At 44.9% G+C, this 7265-nt stretch overlaps 1 protein-coding gene across 1 annotated transcript in view; it reads left to right on the forward strand.

Annotated features, from left to right (window-relative positions):
* Positions 1-1757: 1757 nt before the first annotated feature.
* Positions 1758-7265, forward strand: part of Has2 (hyaluronan synthase 2) — a 25483-nt gene continuing 19975 nt past the window's right edge. Inside the window, exon 1 of the mRNA XM_050145418.1 lies at positions 1758-2304. The gene's annotated coding sequence lies outside the window, so the exon portion shown is untranslated. The remainder of the gene's footprint in view (positions 2305-7265) is intronic.

Here is a 7265-nt window from a genome sequence, read left to right on the forward strand (position 1 = left end):
TACTCCTAACTCAGCTTGATTTACATATAAGTCTTCGTGTAGAGGTTGGGTAATGCTTTAAAATAATAATGTACCATTCCCCAGACCCTGAAAAATCAGGAAGCTCAAGTCTGATTAAGTAAGATGAAATTCGGCTCTGAAATTTAAGCCAGTCTTTGCAATAGTTGAATCACCTCAATCAGAGGCTGAAGTCAAGAGGGTTGTTGGGGAAATGAGGAAGTGGCCTGAAGTCACCCACCAAAGCCATGCTTCCCAGAGGTGAAATGACTGCATGTTTGGAGGTGGGGATGGGGGTAGAGGACTGGCTTTGCTGGCCCAAGTCTAGGGGATGGGTCAGCTGACTGTCTGACACTGTAGCCGAACTCTATAACACTATTCACAGCGCCCTAACTCCACACCTGTCCGATGTGCTAAAAGCGCCACTCTCAGTTCATTCTGCCTTTCAGTTTCTGTCTGAACCTTGACTATGGGCCAAATTCATATTCGGATCTTATCATGAACCAATAACACAGTCACCAAGATGCAGTAGACTTAGAAAGAAGTCCACACCAATGGCGCGTAGAAGGGAAAGAAAAGGAAAGGACGGAATAAAAGAAAAGGAAGTAATAGACAAATAAGGCTTTATCAAATTACTTTCGCCTACTTCTCAAAGGCCAAGTTACTGAGCAAATTCGCTCTCATTTTTTCCCAAACACCGCCACCTACTGTCCATTTTAACTCATTGACCTTGTTCTTTTTCGTTTTTACCTTTTACTTTGGGTGGGGGCGGGGGCTGGGACCGTAAGAATCAAGGAAAAAGAATGAAGGGACTTGGACGCCTGCGAGTTTAACCGGGAAAACGAACTGTGCAGTCTTGGCGGCCTTGAAACTTTTTTCCAAGTATTTTGAAATCATTAAATTAAAGGATCTCAAGAAGCTAAAGTCACTTCAGCGGTCTTTGGAGATGGCTGCTTCCCTTCCTTATACGTTCTCACATTTATTGTCATCATCATTATATGTTTCTTTCGTGCTTGTGTCTTTTGCATGTTTTCACATCTGGAAATCACAATAAAAAGAAATTTTAAAATGTTTTCTCTTTTCATTCTCAGCCCACCCACAGCGAAAACTTCAGCAGCACAGAGGCTTCGACGCTTGCCTTCAGCCTAGAAAGTCTGGGGTTGGCAGAAAGAAAGGGTTAACAAATGGCAGACTGGTCGCCCTCTTTTTAGCTTCCTAGGCAGTTTGGGGAGGTTCCAGGTAGCGCGGGAGCACGGGAGCGCGCGCGTATATATGTACACACACACACACACACACACACACACACACACACACACACCTCGCTATCCTGTCCAGGGCAAGTGATTTAGCGGAAGAGAAACATTTGGACTAAAATAAACCTCTCATATGCGAGAGGGAGTTTATCCAACCGAGGGAATCCTTTTAACGGAGACAGACTTCAGCAATATTTGCAAAGCAGGGCTCCCGCTCTGCCGCGGGAGGAAGGGAGGTGGGCAGCATCTGTGCGCTGCATTTCTCTGCACACGTTAACAATCAAGTTAATTGAATTCATTGGAGTTTAGAAGCGGCCTCTAGCTCTAAGGGGGCTTTGAATGGTCAATTTCTCTCTCGTCCCCCCCCCCACCTCCCCACTCCACCCCGCCTCCCATCCCGCCCAGTCCCCTCCCCTCTTGGATTCCCCAGTCCACACCTCCCTCCTCCACTCTCCTCTCCCCCACTCTCTCCGTCCTATTAAAACACCCACCGGCTCACTTGTTAGGACCCCCTTTAGTTGGAGGAGGCAGAAAGGCAACAACAGCGAGGAAGGAGAAGTCAAGGCGTCTGGAAAGAATTACCCAGTCCTGGCTTCGAGCAGCCCATTGAAAGGGAGACTTGAACCAGCCAAAGACTGGCTCTCTCCATGCTGCGCTTCCTAGGCTCCGCTGAGTCTTCACCGGGCTTTTAGGTTGATGGGGAAAAGAGACTTTGCCTTATCGAAGGGAGGGGGATTGGAGCAAGTAGCAAAACAGGGGGGAAAGTTAATTTATTTTTGAAAGCACGTTTAACAAAACGAGTTAGAAGATTTCAGGACAACGGAAATAAAAAGAGAGAATATTAGTTCAATTTCTTCTCAAAGAGGGGAGAACCAAACATTTAAGGCTCCCACATTTTTTTTTAAATGATGTTTTTAAATTTCTTATTTTTTTTGGCCGGTCGACTCAAATTCATCTGATTTCGTATTACCTCAATTTTGGAAACTGCCTTCTGCGACCCTCCGGGACCACACAGACGGGCTGAGGACGAGTTTATGAGCACGAGCCGGACAAGGTACGTTACACAGGCGCGTTTGAGTGAATTGTGAATGCCCTAGATAGATCCGGGGCAGGGCAGAAATAATCCACAGAGCCTGAAAAAAATAATTACCTCGTTTCTATAGAAACATGTGAGGCCTGAAGTTTTCATTTTTTTTCCAACCGACTACATATTACCAATCACTGTCTGGTCCCTCATCGTACCCTGGCTTTTATCATCTCTGAGCTTTAGCCAGAAATCTGCTGCCTCTCAGAGCGCGCAGGTAACTGTGTAGCGGAGCAAAGCTGATTGTCCTGAGATGTACTTTTCCACTGGGCATCTTCCGGAGCGTCAAAGGGGCTCCGGAGCTAGAAAACAAGGGTTTGCACTGTTTAAGGAAAATGCATTCCTTAAATGTCCTTACCTTCCCACCTTCCCTTTTTCCTACCCACCCACCCGCCCCTGCTACTATGTGGGCAGGAACACCCTAACACAGTTCTGTGTGTTTTAAGGAAAAGAGCTCAATTTTGGCTTGCACTGAAAGGGTTAAGCGATCCGGGCTTTTAGCCCTGTTGGGCAGAGACCCTAAAGAAGAAAAGTCCTGCGCCACCTCCTCGCTACCATCCTGGTTCAGCCACTCCCCCCTTTTCCAGGGCCTCCACTCTTTCAGTTTCCAAACTCCATTAAAGTGTCAGGCGGGGTGATCCGGGCTCAGTAACGCTGCGGAAGTCTTTCTGAGGCGAGGGGGTCCTAAGGCAGGCGGTGGCATTCGCCACTGGGGGCGAGAGGAGGGCGCGCGCATCCCTCCTTGCGCCCAACGGTCTGCCCAAAGCCCAGAGGCAAGGCGTGCGCAGGGACAGCCTTGCGCTCAGGCAGCTGCACCCTTTCCCGAGCCAAATACGACGTGGCAAGGGGCACGCTGGCGCTTCTTTCCTCTGCTGCAGCTGGAGACACCGCTGTGTGGGGGACTTGGGGGCTCTGTTCCTAGACCCTTGCCCAGGGTGGGGTTGAGGGGCCCCGGGAGCATGAGTGGAGATGGGAGGGGAGCCAGAGGCTGGGTTGAGACGGGATAATCAACACCTTGGGCGGAATTCGTCACGGTGGTTCCGGCCCAGAGTGAGCCAGGGCTTAGAAATTGGCCCCGGTGAACCCGAGGGCGGATCTGAAAGGAGGGTCTGTGCAAGGGTGAGAACTTCGCGGCGACAGAGGCGGTTTCCTCCGACCTAAGAAAGACAGCCCAGGGGAAACAGCTCTGAAAGACTATTAAGGCTGGGAAGAAGGGCTGGGAACGGAGGTGGTGTCTGAGGATCAGGGCTTTGGAGACCCAGGTCATATTACACAGTCCTAGGTGCCAGTTTCCAACAGCTTTGCTCTGGACATCCCCCAAACGCCAGGGCACACTATCCTGACTCAGGTACCCCTAGCCACCAGGGAAACCAGCTGCAGCAACCGCGTCCAGGCTTGGAACACGTAGAAGCCCAGCCTGCCCCTCCCCGCCCAGCTCACTTCATTACCTCCTGGGACCCTTTGCTGCCAAATGAGTCTCTGAGGCAGCTGCACAGAAACGCTACACTCCTTCAACCCACATGGCTGGGCTGGGATTGCATTTGATGTCACACCCTGGGAGGGGTGTATGTGATGCAATAGATTTGGAGGCTCTGATTGGCCAGGAAGGGTTCCCCCACACCCACCCCACCTCAACCCTGCTCTGGAGGCCAGAGTGTATATATAGAGAGACTCAAGGTCTGCTTAGTGTAAAGCGAAGGAAGCCCGTTAGATTAGCTTCCTTGAAATGGTGTGGTACACACTTGGGAGGCCCATTGTAGATTTCAAGGCTTAACCTGGGATTTCCTATTAAAGAGAGGCATATGGCAGAGTGCCTTTGGAGGTGTTAAATCCGGTTGTGATTCGTTTTTAACAAGTTATTTTAAAAAATAAATATTTGAATAGTCGATACATATTTGATCTTAGAATATGAGGTTTTTAAATTGAAAGCTGCTTGTCTGTGGAACGAGCTAAAGCAAGTATCCATGCCCAGCAACCTATTTACGGATAACGTTTACATTTTGACAAAACAATTAGGTTGAAGACAACTCAAGTTTTTAAATTGTTGTCTTTGCCTTCCAACCTACGCTAATGACTCATTCATAAATTTAATGTTTACATTTGTCTAGATAAGATTAGCTATTCAAATAAGATCATGTTTCTGAATACAAGTTATCTTCTCCCAAGAGTTTTCCTAGTAGAGTAGTGGTTCTTTTACATTTTCAGTGAAAATTTAGAGACATAATGCCCAGCTGTAGCACACACACACACACACACACACATATGTATATTATTCCGAACAAACCCAACTCCTATGTGGGGGTTCTGGATTCAAGCCTTATCCCTATTCTTGCTCCCTTACCCTTTACTAGAGTTAGATGACTTACACCTGCATTGTAAATGTATTGATTAGATGCAGTGTAACGAGGTTATTTCTATTATATCTAAAACCAAATCCAAACTTTACCGAATAAACTCATCAGTGTATACAACTCTAAATATATAAAACACTGGTGATTAGCATCAAATGTGAATATCACTCTTCAGGAAGTAAATACTGTATACAGTCAGCTGTTGTCCAGGGAAATGGAAATTGTGCAATGAATGACTAAGAGATAGTTACTAGAAAGTAAGGTAGCTTGTGGTACCCCTTTCTGTTGGCTCTGTAGAGTGTAACTTCACAGCCATTATCTTTACCAACTAAGATTTTTTGATGTCCTGATTACTTTCTCTCCCTCTGTTTCTCCCTCCCTCTCTCTTTCCCTCCTTTCCTTCCCTCCTCCTTCCCTCTTTCTGTGGTTTCCTCCCTCTCTTCCTTTTTTTTTTTCCTTTGATGTGGTCTCACCAGGGAACCCAGACTTATCTCAGTCTCCCAAGTCCTGAGCACCACCACACCTTGCTGCAAGATTTTATAAAGCATTCGCTCCTTTTAATTTTTTCAAAAGCATGTATCTTTCTCTAAATATTTCCTAACTTGGGCACTGTGGGGAAAGCCTTTGTTTGGGATCTAAGTGGAGATCCCCTTTCAGGAAGTTGTTATTACACAATATCATTTTAAATCTGAGAACGAGTAACAGAGAGTTGAGTGTTATTAATTACCTGCATCCTGCATGACATGCAGTCCAGAGATTAATGTAGTGGGAGACTAACCCACAGGCTCCATGTCTCCATGTCTTTCTGAGTTATTTTCATTGTTGCATACCTAGGCTGTGTTCTTCTAGAAGCTTCAAGGATAGAGACTGCACTCTTGGAAGTGGTTGTGTTAGCTGAATAGGGATAGCTCCCTGCATAGGAGATCCATTACCATTACTTGCCACAGCTTGACTTTCATCATTTTCCCTGTTGCAGAAAGTTCTAGAATGAGTACCGACTTGCTCCATATGGCTTTGCACTATTTCACAGAGACTGATATTTGTGCTGCACTTTATCACATAATAGTTTGACCTAAAGAGTAAGTTTCTAAGCCCAAGTTTTGGGAAGATTGCATGTCAACTCCTTGGGATTTCCCCCTCCATTGCAAATGCAGTGCAAGCTGGTGCTATTCAGGAGCCACTTGTAGTTTGAGAAGAATGGCGTCCTTCTAGTACATGATTAAAATTGATGGTGCAATGGAGATAAAGCTGAAGCCTGAAGTCCTATTAGTGTGAGGAGACAATTAAATGGCTTTGAATTCTGATCCTGCCTAGTGGGCTCCATGGTCTTTGGTAGGAAAATGGAGGTGAGACTGGCCACAGAAAGGCAACTTCAAAGAGAATGCAGGTCAGAAGGGTAAGAGAAAGGCATTGATGTGCTCCACTTTGAAGAGTTTGGAGGGCTTCAGGTGGGTATTTCTAGCTCAGATTTCTAGTGCCAACAGGTAAGAGAAAAAAAATCACATAATGGACATCAAGGTGAAGGAGGACTTAAACTCTGTCACTCCGTGACTGCTAGTCCAGACTTCATTGTATGTTAGAAGCTTTTGATACTCTAGTTGCAAATTATATCAATAAACTCTGAATATTGTCCCAGCAACACAACAGTTGACTTTATACATCTTTTGGTCAATCGGAAATACTTTAACATTTGGAAACCAATAAATTTTAACCTTTCATTCACTATCCATTTTTTGTCCATGGCTAGATGGCAGAAAGCTATCATGCAGATATCTTTTATCATGAAGAAGCAAGTTTCTGGAAGGTGTAGGTCACAAACAATCCCACACCAGTTTGGAATTATGATTAATAGAATGGTTATTTATTTAAAGCGAAAAAACTTACAGATCATTGTCCCAGACAACAGCCATCTGCATGATCAGGAAAGGAGTCTAGTAACCAGAAGCGGCTCCGGAAGCAAGAGAGCAAGCACACGACTATTGCTGCTTTTTAAAGCAAACAATACCTTGCCCCAGTGGGCTGGTATCTTAAAGGCTATTGGCTGAAGGAGCAGAAGGAGCTCCCACAGCACCTACCCCTTTTGTTTAAGTAAGACAGTTCTAAACCCAATACAAAACAATATACATTAGGAACAGATATTAAGTATAAGATTAGAATTACAATCATCATAAACAATATTAAGCAAGGAACATGTGCTAAATGTTTTAATAAAAATTCTATCCTATGGAATCTAAGTCTTGTATAGGAAATGGCTTGGCTGGATTGTAAGAGGACGGTAACTATGACTATCTAATCTTCAACCCTATCAAAAACCTGAGAAGGGAGATAATATTACAAGCTGACGTTACTTGTCAGCACCAATACTCCCAATTCTTTAAGACTGTACTTAGCATATAAGTCCTATAGGAAAAATGAAGCAGGTATAAAATATTTAAATGAATTTATGGTAAGGAAAGCTTATGTTGCTGTACAGGTTCTATATATTGGTAGAGTCTGGAGCAATATTTTTAGTAAAGAAATATTCTTTAAATATCTCCTGTCATCTCCGTGTCATAATATGATGGTATATTGTTTTATATA

This window comes from Alexandromys fortis, unplaced genomic scaffold (genome assembly GCF_014885135.2).
Source record: "Alexandromys fortis isolate MF-2015 unplaced genomic scaffold, M_Fortis_MF-2015_v1.1 scaffold_2_1_26212458, whole genome shotgun sequence".
In the NCBI taxonomy this organism is placed as follows: Eukaryota; Metazoa; Chordata; class Mammalia; order Rodentia; family Cricetidae; genus Alexandromys; species Alexandromys fortis.